Source organism: Equus przewalskii, chromosome 1 (assembly GCF_037783145.1).
Source record: "Equus przewalskii isolate Varuska chromosome 1, EquPr2, whole genome shotgun sequence".
Lineage (NCBI taxonomy): Eukaryota > Metazoa > Chordata > Mammalia > Perissodactyla > Equidae > Equus > Equus przewalskii.
Window position 1 is genome coordinate 89,400,001 of NC_091831.1, and position 17,770 is coordinate 89,417,770.

Below are 17,770 nucleotides of genomic sequence, written 5' to 3' on the forward strand. Positions count from 1 at the left end.
TAGAGAGTGTGCGGCGGGTGGTTTCGGCATGTCTCTTGGTTTTTCCGGCATCTAAGGGCCATGGTCCCTTTGTATACATCAGGTGAGTTCTTTCTCAGCTTCCTAAAGAGCTGGAAGCAAGACGGTTTGTGGCTTGTCTCCCCTTGAGGGGTGGAGCCAGAGCCAGTGCCTTGTGGTTCCACCTCTAGAGCAATGGAAGGCACGGCTGAGAGCAACGGGGCCTTTCTGACATAGGTGCTTTCTGACACTCTCTCCACCAGTGCACAATGGCGGTTTGTAAAAAGCCTATTGTCTGTCTCCTCCTGAGCATGTGGAAGCACAGTCATCCGGGCCTCGTCCCCATTGCTGAAGGGGAAGATGTAGGCATTTCGTATGAGCCGGATTGGCAAGGTAGAAATGTGGCAGAAGCAGAAGTTCAAAATTGGCGAGTTAAGGGCTGAAAAGAAACGGCGTTTCAGCTGCCTTTGTATGAGATGTTGCCAGGACACTGTAAGAGCACTGTGGAAAGCGAGTTCTTTCTCAGCTTCCTAAAGAGATGGAAGCAAGATGGTCTGTGGCTTGTCTCCCCTTCAGGGGTGGAGCCAGTGCCTTGTGCCTTCCACCTCTAGAGCAATGGAGGGCACGGCTGAGAGCAAAGGGGCCTTTCTGACATAGGTGCTTTCTGACACTCTCTCCACCAGTGCACAATGGTGGTTGGTAAAAAGCCTCTTGTCTCTCTCCTCCTAAGCATGTGGAAGCACAATCATTTGGGCCTCGGCCCAGTTGCTTAAGGGGAAGATGTAGGTATTTCGTCTGAGCCGGGTTGGCAAGGTGGAATTGTGGCAGAAGCAGAAGTTCTAAAGTGGCGAGTTAAGGGCTGGGAAGAAATGGCGTTTGAGCTGTCTTTGTATGAGAGGTTCCTAGTATGCTGTAAGAGCACTATGGAAAGCGAGTTCTTTCTCAGCTTCCTAAGGAGCTGGAAGCAAGACAGTTTATGGCTTGTTTCCAATTGAAGGATGGAGGCAGTGCTTTATGCCTTCCACTTCTAGAGCAAAGTAGGGCATGGCTGAGAGCAAAGGGGCCTTTCTTACATAGGTGCTTTCTGACACTCCACCAGTGCACAAGGGCGATTGGTTAAAAGCCTATTGTCTCTCTCCTCCTAAGCATGTGGAAGCACAATCATTCGGGACACGGCCCCGCTGCTTAAGGGGAAGATGTAGGCAGTTCGTCTTAGCAGGGTTGGCAAGATGAAAATGTGGCAGAAGCAGAAGTTCTAAAGCGGGGAGTTATGGGCTGGGAAGAAACGGCGTCTCAGCAACCTTTGTATGAGTGTTTCCCAGTGTGCTGTAAGAGCACTGTGGAAAGCGAGTTCTTTCTCAGTTTCCTAAAGAGTTGGAAGCAAGAATGTTTGCAGCTTGTCTCCCCTTGAGGGATGGAGCCAGTGCGTTGTGCCTTCCACCTCTAGAGCAACATAGGGCATGGCTGAGAGCAAACGGGCCTTTCTGACATGGGTGCTTTCTGACACTCTCTCATCCAGTGCACAAGGGCGGTTGGTTAAAAGCCTATTGTCTCTCTCCTCCTCAGCATGTGGAAGCACAATATTCGGGCCTCAGCCCTGTTACTTAAGGACAAGATGCAGGCATTTCGTCTGAGCTGGGCTGGCAAGATGCAAATGTCCCAGAAGCAGAAATTCTCAAGCAATGAATTAAGGGCTCTAAAGAAACAGCATTGCAGCTTCCTTTGTATGAGATGTTCCTGGTAAGCTCTAAGAGCACTTTGGAAAGCGAGTTCTTTCTCAGTTTCCTAATGAGCTGGAAGAAAGACGGATTGTGGCTCATCTCCCCTTGAGGGATGGAGGCATTGTTTTGTTCCTTCCAACTCTAGAGCAACGTAGGATATGGCTGAGAGCAAAATTGGCCTTTCTGAAATAGGTGCTTTCTAACACTTTCTCCACTAGTGCATAAGGGTGGTAGGAGAGGATGCCAGTACGCTGTAAGAGCACTGTGGAAAGCGAGTTCTTTATTAACTTCTAAAGATCAGTTGGTTAAAATCCTATTGTCTCTCTTCTCCTAAGCATGTAGAAGGACAATCATTCATGCCTCAGCTGAATGATACAGGCCGGACATGTGTGACCCACCTGCCTGAAATGCTGGAACCAGCTGTCGGACAATTCGGAACCATCATCTGGAAACTGTGGAAACACAAGAATAAGGTCTAGTACGTGCCAGAAGCACCTGCAGGACACACCAGAACCACTTGACACACATGCCTAAATCACCTGCCATAAACGCCAGAACCACTTGATAGACACTCTGGAATCATATGCCAGGCATGCCAGAACCAACTCTCAGATATGCCAGAACCACGTCCCAGACACGCCAGAACCACCTCCCAGACAGACCTGAACCACCTGCTGAACACTCCTGAACCACCTGCCAAACATGCCAGAACCACCTGCTTGACTCGCCAGAACCACCTGCCGGACACACCAAAATCACCTGCTGGATATGCTGGAACCAGGCCACTTGGACGCTGGAAAAATCCGACATACATGCTGGAACCACCCGCCAGACACTCTAGAACCACCACACAGACATGCAGAATGACACACCAGAAGCACCCATGGGACACGCCAGAACCACCTGGAACCACCTGCCGGACACACTGGAACCATCACTCTGACATGCCAGAACCGACTCCTGGCCATGCCACAAGCACTCAACTGACAGGCGGGAACCATCTTCCAAATGTACCAGAACCATATGCCACACACATGGGAACCACCTGCCACACACTTCAGAACCACCTGTAGGATATGCCGGAACAAGGTGCCACATACAGTGAGACCACCGGCCAAATACACCAGAATCAGGTGCCGGACACACCACAAACACCTGCCAGACAAGCCAAAACCACCAGCCTAACACACCAGAACAACCTGTCGGACACACCAAAATCACCTGCTGGATACACCAGAACCAGATCCTGGATACACCAGAACCAATTTGTGGAAAATTCCGCAACAACCTTCTGGACATGCCGGAATCACCCACCGGACATGCGGGAACCAACTGCCAGACACGCCGGAACCAACACCTGGACACTCTGAAAGCACCAATGGCACACGACAGAATCAGGCTCCGGACACACGGTAGCCACCTGCCGGACACACCGGAACCACCTTCAGGACGTATGGGAACCACATGCCAAACACACAGGAACCACCTGCCAGACACCATGGAACCAACTGTTAGATATGCCGGAACCAGGCATCCGGTACGCTGAAGCTACCTGCCGAATATGCCGGAACCATGTGCCAGACATGCCAGAACGATGTGATGGATGCATCAGAAACAGGTCCAGCACAGGCCAGAACCAGGTGCCTGACACGCCAGGACCACCTGCTGGACACGCCTGGACCACCTGCCAGTCTTGTGAGAACCACCTGCCGGATACACTGGAAGCAGGTGTAGCACACTCCAAGGCCAGGTGGCGGACACGACTGAACCACCTGCCAGACATGCCAGAACAAGGTGCTGGACACGCTGGAAGCACCGGCCAGACACATTGAAATCACCTGCCGGATACGCCAGGACCATGTGCTGCACACACCAGAATCACCTACCAGACATGCCGGGACCACCTGTTGAATACGCCAGAACCAGATGCCTGATTCGCTGAAACTACCTGCCGGACGCACCAGAACCAGGTGTTGGACACACCTGGACCACCCACAGGACACTGCGAAATCACCTGCATGATACCCCGTAACCATGTGCCACACAGAACGGAACCACCTGCCGGACACGCTGGAGCCACCTGCTGGATACACCAGAAACAGGCGCAGCACACACCAGAACCAGGTGCCCCACACAACTGATCCACCTGCCGGACAAGACTGGACCATCTGCCGGACATGCCGAAACCACCTTCCGGATGCACCAGAACCATCTGTGGCAAACGCCAGAACCACCCGCCGCACGTGTGTGATCCACCTGCCTGACATGCTGGAGCCAACTGTTGGACATGTTGGAACCATCATCTGGACACTCGGGAACCACCCACCGCTGATGTGAGAATCAGGTCCAGAATGCGCCAGAAGCACCTGCAGGACACACCAGAACCACCTGACTCACATGCCAAAATCACCTGCCAGATATGCCAGAACCACGTGCCGGACACGCCAGAACCACCTCCCGGACAGACCTGAACCACCTGCTGGACACGCCTGAACCACCTGCCGGACACGCCAAAATCACCTGCTGGATGCGTTGGAACCAGGCTGCAACTGCAGCCGCGAAAAGGACCGCTCCATCAGGAGATCTTTTCCAGTTACCATTAATTCCCATGCTACCACTGTGTGAACCAAGACCTTCTGTGAACTTACCCCGGATCAAGGGAGGGAAGCCACTACACAGGGTTTCAGTGTTCCCCAGTAGTCAAGGGCTGGATGGTAAACCAACGTGGCAAGACCCACGTCCCCAAACCAACAGCCTGGGGACTCCTTAAGGGTGCTCATGCTGTCTCACAACTTGGAAAAGTGGTTTGTCCCAAGATCTGCTAGATCCTATTTGGGTAGGGCTGCGCTTGGTGTCCCTAACCACACACTCTTCCCTAAAATCACAAAGAGTCACCCCTTGGATCCACCACGCAAGGGTCCAAAAAATAGAATAAAAGAAAGGTGCCCAGCCCGGAACATCCAGAGACGTCGCCACAGACAATTGAGGACTCGGAGTTTTCCTGAAAACCACTCTCCGATTGGAACCTCTGGCTTCAGCAACCCTATCCAGACAAGTAGTGACTGCCTCTCCACCCGAGGCTCCGCCCTGGATCCTAACCAGCTGCATGCTACTTCGGCACGGTAGGTGTCCAGGGAGGTTGCACGTTCGTGGGCAGCAGGAGTAGGTCCATCGGAGACGGATGGGCAACCCAGTGTGCAGACTGTAACAGGGCTGGTGGAATCTGGAGGGAGGGTGCAAATACTAAGAAAAGCCCACCTCGGAGTCCGCCTCGCTCACGTACTCTAGTTTCTCTGGCCCCACCGTTAGACCAGCTGGGGAGCCATGGGGGACCTCCACCTCATCCCTCTACCTCACCCTGGCTTGAGCCAGAGGCCGGCACAGGGCCAAAGCCCTTGTTCTCCCCGCCTCTGCCATCCCCCTACGGGGAACTGGACGCTGCCACAGGTAGAGACCCTCCCCCCCTTCCAGAGTGTACAGCCACATTAGGAACGAGTGACACACCTGGGATACAGCCCCTGAGACAGGTGCCTGATGGTGAGGGGACGCTTATTGATGCGCACGTCCCCTTTTCCACCTCTGACCTGTGTTATTGGAAGGCACACACGAAAGGACTGAGTGCTGACCCAGAGGAGTTCATAAGCCCGACGAAGGGAATCTTCTGCACCCGTGATCCAACCTGGGCAGATATTCCAAGCTTGTTGACTGCACTCCTCATGCCTGAGGAAAAGTCATCCGTTCCATTCAAAGCCAGAGAACAAGCAGGGAAGGAAGATGACCCAGGATCAGACATCCGCAGGCCTGGTGGACAGGCTGTGCCAGAGACTGAGCCAGGGTGGAATGCCAATGATCTTGAGGAGCAAGGAAAGGGAGGATACTTTTGGGGTCTGCTTTCGAAAACCATGAAAAGAGTAAGCCAGCCACCCATTATGTGGCCTAAATTAAGAGAGGTCCAATAGGGCCCTGAGGAAACCCCCCCAGCCCTCCACGCTCTTCGTTCCAGAGGCCGCAGGACTGCCTCAGGCGATACACAAATTGGGACCTGGAGGCCCGGGGCAGCACAGTGATCCTGAATCTGTATTTCAGACCTCACTAGTGCTCCAGACACCTGTGGGAAACTCCAAAAGTTGGCCACTGGTCCTGCTGCCAGTCCCGCACAGCTACAAGTGGCTGCATGGAGGGTGCTCCATAACCAGGTTGAAGCTGAGGATGAAAAAGAGGCAAGAAGATGAAAAGGCAGGCCGCCCTGCTCGCTGTGGCCTGCCAGTCTCCTCAAGGTAACCTGAGGGAGAGGAGGCATATGCCATGGGTGAGTAACCCCGGCCCCCACCGAGGGGCCAGGAGGCCACCAAAAATGTCGGGGGCTAATCGGTGTGCAGACCGCCAACAGGAAGGGCGTTGGTGGCAAGATTGTGCGAACCGTCCCCAGGGAGGGAAGGGATCAAAGAAGACCGAGCCGTGGCAGTTTCCCTTGACTACAGACGAGATGTGGTGGGGCTGAGGGACCCTCACCCCCGGTTGGCTCCAGGAGGCCCAGCCCGGGTGACCTTGGCAGGAAGGAGGGGAGCAGGCTGAATCTTTGCTCTCCAGTGGAGCCATGTTCTTAGTGTTGAATGCCCAAAAGAGAAGGCTTTCTGAAGGAAAGTGTGAACTGAAGGGGGTCTCAGGAAAGGGAGAGACCAAAAGATTTTTGGAGCCCTGGATCTGTGAAACAGGGTCAAAACTGCTGAGGGATTCCTCCTCACTGTGTGTACCAGAATGCCCCAGTCCCCACCCTCTTCTAGCGAGGGACATGCTATGTAAGTTAGGGGCCTCCACAGGCCGGGAACAAGAGAAAATCGAGATCCAAGGGCCAAAAGGTGGGGGAGGTGAGCTGATGGCCCTCTTACAGGATGAAGCAGCCCCCGAGAAGCAAGAGATTCCCCTACACGTTTCAAGCAGGGCTAACTCGGAATTATGGGCCCAAGGACAGGTGGAGTGAGCAGCCGGTGCCACGCCAGGAAAGGTAAAATGGAAGCAGGTAGGTGGCTGGCCCCCGGTAAAATGTATACGCCTTGAAGCCAGAAGCCATAAAAAGGAAGCCTTCCCGGAATCAGTAGGTTTTCAGAACAGGAGAATCTAGATTTGCTCGAGACCTTAGTGCTCTCAATGCTGTGTGCTCCTAGGGCCATAATAGTAAATGTCTTCCCTTCGTTTCTGGCACACAGCGCCTAAAACTCCTGTAATTGCCCATATGAGAGCCAAATGGGGCATCTTTGGTTACGAGAATTACTTCAGTGCTCAGTTCCTGAAATAAGTCCAGAGCCAGAAAGGTGAAGTGGTTTGTCTGGTGTTATTCCTAATAAGCCCCTTTCAAAGCTACCTGAACTGCTGTTTACGAGGTGAGTGTTGGAGAAGCCCTAGGGGTGGAGGCTGGGTGACGTGGAAACCAATTGTGTGATTTGCAGGTGAGAAGTTTCACGCCCATCCCCTCCTCCACCCCACCCCTGTGGTGGTTTTGAGCTGTGGGGGTGGGGGAGATTTGCTGAAGTTCTTCTTGAATTGCCCATAGCCAATGTTTGAATCGACTATGCCTGGGTGATGAAGTCTCCATTCAACCCCAAAAGGATGGGCTTCAGACAGCTTTTGCATTGTTGAACACGTGGAGGTTCGGGGAGAGTGGTACACCCAGAGAGGCTCTGGGAGCTCCTCCTCCCTGCCACACATGTTTTGCTCTATGCACCTCTTCCATCCTGCTCTTAATATGTGAAACGTTTCCTGAGTTTGTGAGCCTATCAGAGCATTCAAACCCAAGGAGGGTTTTCTGGGAAGGTGTGCTCTTCTTGCTGGTTGGTCAGGAGCACAGCTGACAACCTGAACTTACAGTTGGCATCTGAGTTGTGTTCAAGGTGAATGGTAATCCTGTCAGATCTGATTTTGTCCCCTGGTAGAGTCAGAATTGACTTAAGTGTGTTCAACTTCTTAGCCAGTAAGGGGTATAAGGTGTCTAAAGGGATGACTGGGTTTTTCCTTCTTTGGATTCTTAACATTGTATACATGAGTATTAGCCTCTCTGATAAACTACAGGCACCATAAATAGACCCTTTTGAATGGGGTAAGCTAGACACCGTGGTGAAAGGATAGTCCCCATGCTGGAGAGCTGTAGCTGCCACCTGCCTGTTAATCAAGAAAGCCAAAAAATTGGCTATGGGCCTACCTATGAGGGTTTGGACCCCTACATCAATTGTTTAGTCTACCAGTTACTGAGGACGCCTCCAGCTATCCCAAAATGCAACACTGCACTATCAAGATATGATGCTAGTTTCCCCTCAAATTTCTTTAAAATCCTGTCATATCTTAAACCCTGCTGCCCTTCTCCTTGATTACAATGTGTCTTTAAGCCATGCTTGCCCAGAAGTGAGCTCCAGCCACAGAGGTCCCCAGAGTGAACCATGGACATGGACCGGAGATGCTTAAGCTGCTAGAAGTGGTACAGGTCCCCAAGAAAGTAGCTGGGATCCATGGTAAAGCCCATCAAAATGAGGAATCAGATTCCACAAAAGGACATAACATGGCAGCTGCAGCTGCAAAAATGGCTGCTCCATCAGGAGAGGTTCTCTAGTTACCATAATTCCCACGCTGCCCTTGTGTGAACTGACACCTTCTCTGAACTTACTACAGATGAAGTGAGGGAAGCTACTACACAGCATTATCAGTGGTCCCCAATAGTCAAGGGCTGGATGACAAACAAACGAGGCAAGATTTATGTCCCCAAATAGCTCATGCCAACTTAACTCGCAAGGATTCAACCCACTTTGATTTTGGTAACACTGTGACCTCACAGAGACCACCTCTGACCTCCTAGGGGCCCCTAATGACTTCACTGACAGATAGAGACCTCAGCTGACCTAACAGAGACATCCCCTGACACTTTAGACACTCCCCCTGACCACACAGAAACTTCTCTGATCACCCAGAGACCTCCACTGACCTCATAGTGACACCCCGTGCCCTCAAAATGATGTCTCCTGACTTCACAGAGAACTCCCTGAACACAGAAAGAACTCCCATGACCTCTAAGAAACCTCCAGTGACATTATAGAGACCCCCCTCTGACCTCACCGTGACCTGATATCACAGAGGCCAACCCTTACCTCAACAAGATCCCCTACAAGACAGTAAGAACTCCACTAATCTCACAGAAACCTCAAGTGACTCTCACCAGATCTAGGATCTCAGGGAAATGAAGAGAGGATGGTGGGTGCACCCGCCCCTCCCCAACCGACTGACAAATCCCATGGGTCCTATTGACTGTTCGCACTCTGGAAGCCCCTCTCCATGGAGGGAAAACCCTTCTTTCTATCTATGCCTGCACAGCAAAAGTGACTGGACTCAGAAAGGCCCTCGGGCTTGCTGAGGGGGCAGGTCCTTGTGGCACTGAAAGTGTCGGGGAGCCAACTGGTGGTGGCCAGGTGCAACTGCAGGGGAACTGGGATTCCCAACTTCTACAACTGTGTCTCACATCTCTTTCTCCCCTTCTGCTCAGGTCCCACTCCCATCCTTTGAAAATGGCTTTCTGCCCCTCTTTGCCCATCAGGGAGCATGGGGCAGGGCAAGGCTATCCATCCTGCGTGCTGATCATCCGGGGCCTCCTTTATTGTTTGACAGAACAAGGCCTCCCATCAGGAAGGAATTTTTCAACACAGGGAGCAGTAAATGTTTGACAAGTCAACAGGGTTCAGGAACGCTAGCCAAAGGAGAGTGGCCACACTAGGCATGCCATTCCCCCTGCGGAAATAGTGGGGAAATGGGCAGGCCTGCCCTTCCATGGGCAGGCACCTCCCTTCACTCTGTAGTCACAGAAGCCATGCCCTCCTGCTGCCCAGAGCTCTACTCTTGAGAGAAATCCATGACTAAGGGCCAAGGCAGGCCCTCTCCTGACCATCTCCCTGGGTGCACTGTGGAAGGGCACAGGGAGACGCGTATCCTATGGGGGAGCCTGCTTTGTCTGAAGGAGGCCGGCCATTCCAGCTTCCTGGGATGAGACTCTGCTGGGGGTCTAGGATGGGGAAAAGGGCCCTGAGACCTGAAAGTACCCTGGCAGTTGTCATCAGCCTGGTTGGAGCAGGAGGCTGCCAGGCAGCTAGTGTGCCCAAACTGTGTCTCAGCCCCTCCACATTCAGGCCCCTCCCAGCCCAGGCCGGGCTCCCAAGGGAGGATGATGAACTTGGCAGCAGCCAGTGCAAGGGCACCAGCAGCGGGGGTGGTGTCCCACAGTCTCCTGGGGAGCATTGGGTGGGGTGGGGCCCCCTGTGGTGTGGCATGTGGACTGGGCTGCCTCTGGTCACCTCTGGGGCAGGCATCCACCTCAGCTCAACAGATGCAAATGCCACAAATGACGCTTGGAGAGGAGCTCAGAGATCTTCATGCCCCTGCCTCAGGGTAATTCCTCTTGCCCCACCACTCCTATCAGACCCAATCCCAACATGCCCAGGTCCAGATTTGAGACCACAGTGGTGAACTTAGAACCTACTTCTTACTTCCCTGTCCAGCCTACTGCGGTGGTGTTCTTGGTGGTTGGGGAAATGGCACTGGCGGTGGCTGCAGTAGTAAAGGCCATGGTGGCAGCTGCTTCCCAGACATCTGGCATCTTGGGGCCCCGAGGAGTGCATCGTTGGTGCACCCACACCCTCCCCACCCCCCATCTCTTCCATCTGTCCTAGTGACTCTCACCACTCCAGGAGCCCTGCTTTCTTGACTTACAGCCATCACTTTGACTGCACTTGTTTAAATTACATGGTCTTGAAACCTCCCTCCATAAGCTATTCAGATCAAAATTCTCCCTGGAACCTTCTGAGCTGCCTGGGAGCAGAGCAGCAAAGTCCACAACATTCTCCGAAGTTAGAGGCAAGATTTTCATCTTGAACTTCCTGGGCACACCCCTGGGTTCCTAAGCTGGCTTCATCTGACCTTAATTATGGATTTCAGGCCATCCCCTTCTGTCTTTTTGAATCTGGTCTGCCTACCAGTGTTTCATGTTCTGGAGAATATCTTGGGTATTTTCCAGGTGAAACTTCAGTGTTTCCTCATGGCTCTGCTGCCTCAGTTGGTCCAACAGCTTATGGAGGTGGGCCTCCTGGGCCCATGTGACTTCACATATGTTAAGTCACTGTGAACCTGTGAGTGAAAGCATCTCACACTAGTTCTATGCAATGGGTTCTTCCCCAGTGTGAGATTTTTGCTTATTCGAGGAGCTAAGAGGCATTTAAAAGACTGCCCACAGACATTCATTCGTTCTTTTCTCTATGTATGAATTCTAGGCTAATCAGTCAGTCATAGTTCCTGGTTAAAAACCTTTCCCATGTAAGTTACATACGCACGGTGTGTTACTCTCTTGCATGCATTAAGATTTCTTTTCTTTCTTTTTTTTGAGGAAGATTAGCCCTGAGCTAATATCTGCTGCCAATCCTCCTCTTTTTGCTAAGGAAGACTGGCCCTGAGCTAACATCTGTGCCCATCTTCCTCTACTTTATATGTGGGATGTCTGCCACAGAATGGCCTGCCAAGTGGTCCCATGTCTACACCTGGGATCCAAACTGGCAAACCCTGGGCCACTGAAGCAGAATGTGTGAACTTAACTGTTGTGCCACTGGACCAGCCCAGAGATTTCTTCTTTATAACACCTCAACTGTACAGTTGGTTAATTTTGTAACTTCATTGTGTTTCACAGACTAGGTATTTGAGCTATGTTTATACAATTGTCCTTTTATAAGAACTCAGGTTATAGCTCTGAGCTCAGGTCAATATCTTTCCTAAATTAAAATTATGCAAAACTTTCTGCTGGGATGGCACTTACTCCCAACTCAAATTATAGTCCCGTTACTGTGCTTTGCTAATAATCATCCCATTCCCAGGCCTCTAATGTAGGGGACCAGGGTTCAACCCAAGAAACTTATCATCACTGTGCAGTTAGATGGATCCTTCCTGCAGATATCTGGTATAGGTACCATTTCTTGGTTTTAAAGGTTACTTCTCCTGCCTAAAGCAAATTAAAAAATAAATTTCTCAAGAGGCATTAGGGAACCAAAATGTTGTACAGTATGCAAGGCAAATATTGACCCTTACACAGGGCAAGAATGTGAAATGGAGCAATGCACTAGTGTGTAGAAACATGTTTTAGGGCACTGTCAATTACGAAATGTTTTCAAGATTGAAGAGAAAATTACGATGGATTTTCGTAAGGTTATGAGAGAAGAAATCATCAAGGGGAAGGGATGAGGGCAAAGTTCACAATATGAAACTTTCAACCCAAAGAGGACATAAACTATAAATAAAAGACATTGATAAATGCTAGGAATAATGACAACATTGAGAATTTTTCCCCACTGGATTCTCATACTTTCCTGAAAAGACCATTGACTTAAGGAAATCTGCAGTTGGCATTACCAAGGTCCTGATCCCTCACTGACTAGGCTTCTCCTCACAGTGAACACACATGCCTGGAGCTTACCCAGCCTCAGGCCTTGTGGGAATCCCCTTTCTTCCCTCCACAACTCCTCTCCTTGCTCCAATGGGAAATTGTGTCTTATTTGCAGAGCTGCCACCCTGTTCATGGGAAAAAGCCACTTGAATTTTGAACTGTGTTTTAGGAACAGTACATATTCCTCAAGTGAAGGACAGGATCTCAATAAACAACTAAGTGAGCATTGAAGAAAACCTTGTAAGTCCTTGAGCACAGCAGGAGGAACACGGTGACACCAAGCCCAAAGAATTGAGGAACTCATTGTGGACGTGCACGAGCAAGCTCACAGAGTAAAGATTCCCAGTGTTTTCAACAAGGGAGGAATTAAATGTTTCTAGTTAATCCAGAATAACCTAAGTTTATGTTGCCTGGTGTTTTTTCTACTGTGGTCTCAAACTCTGGGATTGCTGCTTAGAACAGAATAATTACTTAGGAATTGTTTAATCATTGTTTAGTTATTTTAAAAAATGCATTGAGTTTTCAGCACTGTTCTGGGTGCTGGCAATAGAGCAGCAACAAAGACATGAAATTGTGGTCAAGACGACTATATTCTAGTGAAGGGACAAATTACATGTTACTAAATCAATAAATAAACAGAATTACCTTCTCGTAGTTGTGTTATGAAAGAATAAAAATGAGAGCTGAGAGGTGAGCATGATATGTGGAAACTTCTCTGGATACTTGTTGAGTAAATAAGTCCTTATTGACAGACTCAACAACAGAGAGAAGATGACTGATGTTCTCCAGCATCACGTCTCTGTACAGCTTTTGCCGGGATGCACCCACCAAGGCCTATTCTTCCTGGGTGAAGTCCACAACCACATCCATGAAGGTCGCTGATTCCTAAAACATTGTGGACATTCTGCTTCAGATAGGGACATCTCTACCAGAGTCCAGGGGCAGAAAGTTGACATGATAGAGCTGGGGAAAGGAGGCTGTAGGTATAGAAAGCTCAAGTCCTCTGGGGTTCTAGCCAAATGCTTCCCTGTGCTGATCTGGCATGTGTTATTCATGCATAACCACAAACGTATATACAGTCTGTACACAGCCTTAATACATACTAGCTTCATTATAAAGGAATATCACATGATGTGCAATGTGAAATAAACTGGACAGTTCCCAGAAATATGGTAAATCTCATTTACAGACTGGCACATTTAATATAGTTTATTGGTTGTCAACTTAAGAGTACATAACTAGACTCTCCTCACCAATTTAAAGTAAATCACAAACTCATCACATAGCAGGAAATATCAATTGCCTGTGACATGTAACTGTGATTATGTGTAAACATTTCCCCTATAGGAGCCTTACCTTTCTCCTTTGTGAAATGGTTTAACAACCTTTTACAAATGTTGACAGATCCAATGAGCTAATTTGCAAAGCACCTCCTTTGTATCAAACACTCAATACACATAAGTAATAAGTATGTTATTTGAATGAAGCCATGCTGACCATTCTGCAGAATGGAACAGACTTAGAGAACACGGATCGGCAGGTGCAGCCTCTGTCTCTTATCTCTACACATTCCCTGTGTTCACTACGAGGTAGAAGGACAGATGGTCCAGAAACACAACCCAAGGGTCCCTGATAATTCTATACAGAAGGATGACCCTAGCCTGCCCCTCCTACAGTGAGGTTTCTATTGTCAATTTTCTCTGGGACCTCCAAGCATCTGCTATCATTGTAGTTTAGTCCTATGCATCTGATAACAGGTAACAGAAGCCTCTCAATTGCATATGGTCAATCCAGGACCCCCCATATGGCCACAGAACCCTCCACCCCATCCCCCACCCTGCCTCTCATCCCTGCCTGACTCTCATCCCTGCCTGCTGAGCTGTGCTCACCCCACCCCAGCTCCAACCCCCCAAAGTGAGTCTGCTCCACTTGAAAAGTCCACAGCCACCCCATAGAGACAGCAGCCGAGCCTGAGACCAAGTCTAAGAAGTCTGAGCGTGACAGCTGTGCCTGCCATAAGACTCGGACACCTGTGGTGTCAGAAACGCCCCCTTCACGCCTCACGCAGGCTGAAGGCCCCGCCCCAAAGATTCAGGGCAAGAGCAAATTGCAGTGACAGGGCCGCTGCTCCATGGCCTGAGGGCTGAAAGGAGTCGCAGTCACTGCTGCTTATAGCGCTTAGGAGAGCACCCGTGTGGCAACCCTTTCCTCCATCACGCCCGTCACCACACATCACGCTGGGCGTTCCCCCAAGCCCCTCCCCTCACGCCCCTCACCACGTCCCCCACGCTCTGCGCTCCTTCACGCCCCTCCCTTCCTCGCAGCGTCCTCCACGCTCCGGTCATGCGGCCTGTGGCCCCATGCCATGCTGCCGGGCTAAAGCGGGTTGAATTAATGGCGCCTGAGGCCAGCTCCTGAGCACTCCTGAGGCAGCTTGAAACCCAGCAAAAGCTCCCTGGCTGATAAAAGTTCAGTGGCTAAAATGGAAATACTGGGACCCGGGTAGGTGGAAATTGCGTTTTCAAAGCCACCTTTCCCTCCATCCCCTCCATCTGGTCGGGCTGCTGGAATCCTCACAGTGGAGAACTTCCAGCTGAGGGATCTACACTTTGGTCATGCCTCATAGAAGAACAGCCCCAGCCATAGTATTAAAAGGAGGAAACATCACAGTGGACAGCTCTAATTCCTGCACTATAGACAGGAAACGCAGAAGCCCAGTAAGTGACCCCCTAAGCCCCTTCTCTGAGGCCCCACTCAGTGGGTCCACAGGACCTCCTTACCCACCGTGGGCCTCTTGGCCTAGTTAACACAGGCAACAGGACCAAAAGTTCCCAGTGTTTTTCCCCAAAATGTTAGTGTGGTTTTATCTAGGTCACTGTATTTTGGGGTCTCTTTGTTAGAACAGCTTAACCTACACCTTAGCTAATATACCCTTCCCCAGGTCATCTGACTGATAAATCAGATGGAACTCTTCATTGTTACACAACATTGACCGTGCTCCAGATGCTTGTCACTTTCAATTTCACTGTTACGTAGTACTTATTAGAAGTTTTTGGGTGAAAAGTAAAATTCACAGAGCCCAGCGTATGAAGAGTGTGCTGTTAAATGATTCCTCCAGAATCTCCAGATGTTCTTTTTGGATTAAGACAGGCCATCAGAGAATTGCACACCTGGGCTGTCTTGATCTGGTTCCTTGGAGAATTGCTCTGTGGATCTGAGCCTTGGCCCCGCTCCATCGGCCCACACTGAGGAGTGCCGCAAACAACCCCGTGAGCCCCACTGCTTCATTGCCTGGAGGATGTGATTGAGGATGTGGTTTGCTGCTTTTTGTGTGGACCCAAGAAAGAAGTTTCTTTCAGACCTTGTACTAGGAATAGTCGTGCTTCTCCTGAGCAACTGGCTTGTTTTGTTTTTGTGAACACTCTAAATTGTGTAACTGCCTGTGTCTTTCAAAGCCATCTGAAATACTTTGGGAACAAGACAGGGTATAAAATAAAGCTATTCAGAGTTTAGACCAAGCTCCCTATTTAACACATTACATTCCTTTTGGAAAAGTCGCTTCATTTGGCTGACTTTCTTTGCTTGTAAGTTAGAGATAATGAGTTCTTCCTGTGAACAGAGTGTAAATTAATATTTTTAAAGCACTCAGAGTTCCCTCAATGCAAGTCATTATGGAAACCAACACTAATATTTAATTTCTTTAAATCTCTGCTATTTTGTAATTCCCTCTCTTTTTATGTCATTCCTGAACTTTGCTTGCTCATTCATCTACTTGGCACATTTGAGGATGTAACAGTGCACCAAACACCCTGGAAGGATACAGATTAAAAAGCCTGGATTGTGCTTTCCAGTAGCATGAAGAGTTGAGGGTGTGTTTTCCACTAAATTGGAGATTTAAATAACAAGAAAACAATAAATGAATAAGTACATAAATATCTTAATTATAAAATTCTGTGGTTGCAGTGAAGAAAAGAAATAGGGAACAATGGGAAAGGATGACAGTTCTAGAGGTGGAGATGGAAGGTGCCTGTAAGAAGGCAACTTTCAAGCAAAGCCCTGGAGAATAAAAAGGAACAACTGTGCTAAGAGCTGAGGAAATAAATCTTAAGGCATGAGAGGGTTTGGCAGGGTGATGGATCTGAAAACAGACAGTGGCATGACAGTAAGCAAGGACAAAGGAGGAGTTTGGAGAGAAGGTCAGGGACCAGGCCATTTAGGGCCTTAAAGACCAGAGCACGGGGCCTGTATCTTCTCTTACCTTCCATAGGATGCCTCTTAAAGCACTTTATGGGCCAGAGTGACGTGGTATGAGTGAGGTTTTAAGGAGATAATGTTGTTTGTATCTCTAGTGTGAGATAATCTCACGTAGTAAGGGAAATGTTGAGGCGAGGTAAGCACTGAGGGTAGGATAGGGGAACACAGAGGAGGCGTCCTCTAGGGGTTCTCAATTTGGTTGTTGAGCAAGACTTCCTGAAGCGTATGGTGGCTGAACTGAGATGTGGAGAAATGAGTAAGATTTCACCAAGGGAAGGGAAGGAAGGGTGAACTAGACAGTGAACTACGTGACTGAATGTACAGTGATATGTGACAGCACGGTAAGGATGCTGTTGTATTTAAGCATCAAGTAAAACAGAGTATGAGGGGAGATGAAGCTGGAGAGGAGGCTAAAGATTGGATCGTGGAGAACCTTGAGTGTCTAATACTTTCTTCCCCATTCCATGGCTGGCAGGTGGGAGGGAGCTGGGTCCCATCTCCTAACATTTTTGTGAGAATTATTTGCAAAAATAATTGCTGCAACCTCTTAAATAAAAACTTACTTCCCCCCATACTTTCTTTGAAATAAGGCCCCTTGGAGTACAGGTGGCCATGAGCAACTCTTCTGCAACCTGAGATGGAGCAGTTGGGAGAAGGTTAGTCATCTTCACCTTTGCCTGTACCTTGTCACCTCCTATCACCACCTGCTCCTTTCCCTGGCTCTTGTCATCTCCAGACCTCTGCAGGGGGAGTTGCTGGTGGGTGCCCATCCCACTTCCTAATGAATGTAGATGTGCTTAGTAAAATGCTGACAGATATGACGTGTTATGATAAGTGCTAATGGCACTAGATTTAGAGTCAGGGGCTGGTCCTAGGCCTTCTGCTTAGTAGGTGAGTGACCTTGAGCAGTCACTTAATTTCTTGGAGCTATTGCCTCACATATATGTAAAGGGGGATGTATCTACCTCCCTGAGTTGTTGTGAGGATTAAATGAAAAATTGAATATATGCAAAGCGCTTACACAGTCCCTGCTTAGTAAATTATAGGTGTTATTTTTGTTCATAGTAGGGAAATAATAATCAAAAGGGAAAGCAGACTCAAAGTTCTTTTCTGAACACTAATCATGGAAGACTAGGAAATGGAGAAACTACTGAAAAAAAATAAGGTAATTGACCTTGGCTAAATCACTTAACTCGTTTCTTCAAACTGTGGGGGTTACAATTTCCCTTTTGTGTAATGTATTGGATATTTATAAGGAATAGATGTTATTATAGATGCAAAAATTTTTTGAAAACTGAGTATTTTCTTGTTTTGCTTACAATGTTAACCTGGATCCTCC

At 49.3% G+C, this 17,770-nt stretch overlaps 1 long non-coding RNA gene across 1 annotated transcript; it reads left to right on the plus strand.

Moving 5' to 3' along the window:
- The first annotated feature begins 14,506 nt into the window (after positions 1-14,506).
- Positions 14,507-15,695, plus strand: LOC139075427 (uncharacterized). The gene is made up of 2 exons (XR_011525885.1): positions 14,507-14,894; positions 15,324-15,695. It is a non-coding gene; the product is annotated as an uncharacterized lncRNA (long non-coding RNA).
- Positions 15,696-17,770: the final 2,075 nt, after the last annotated feature.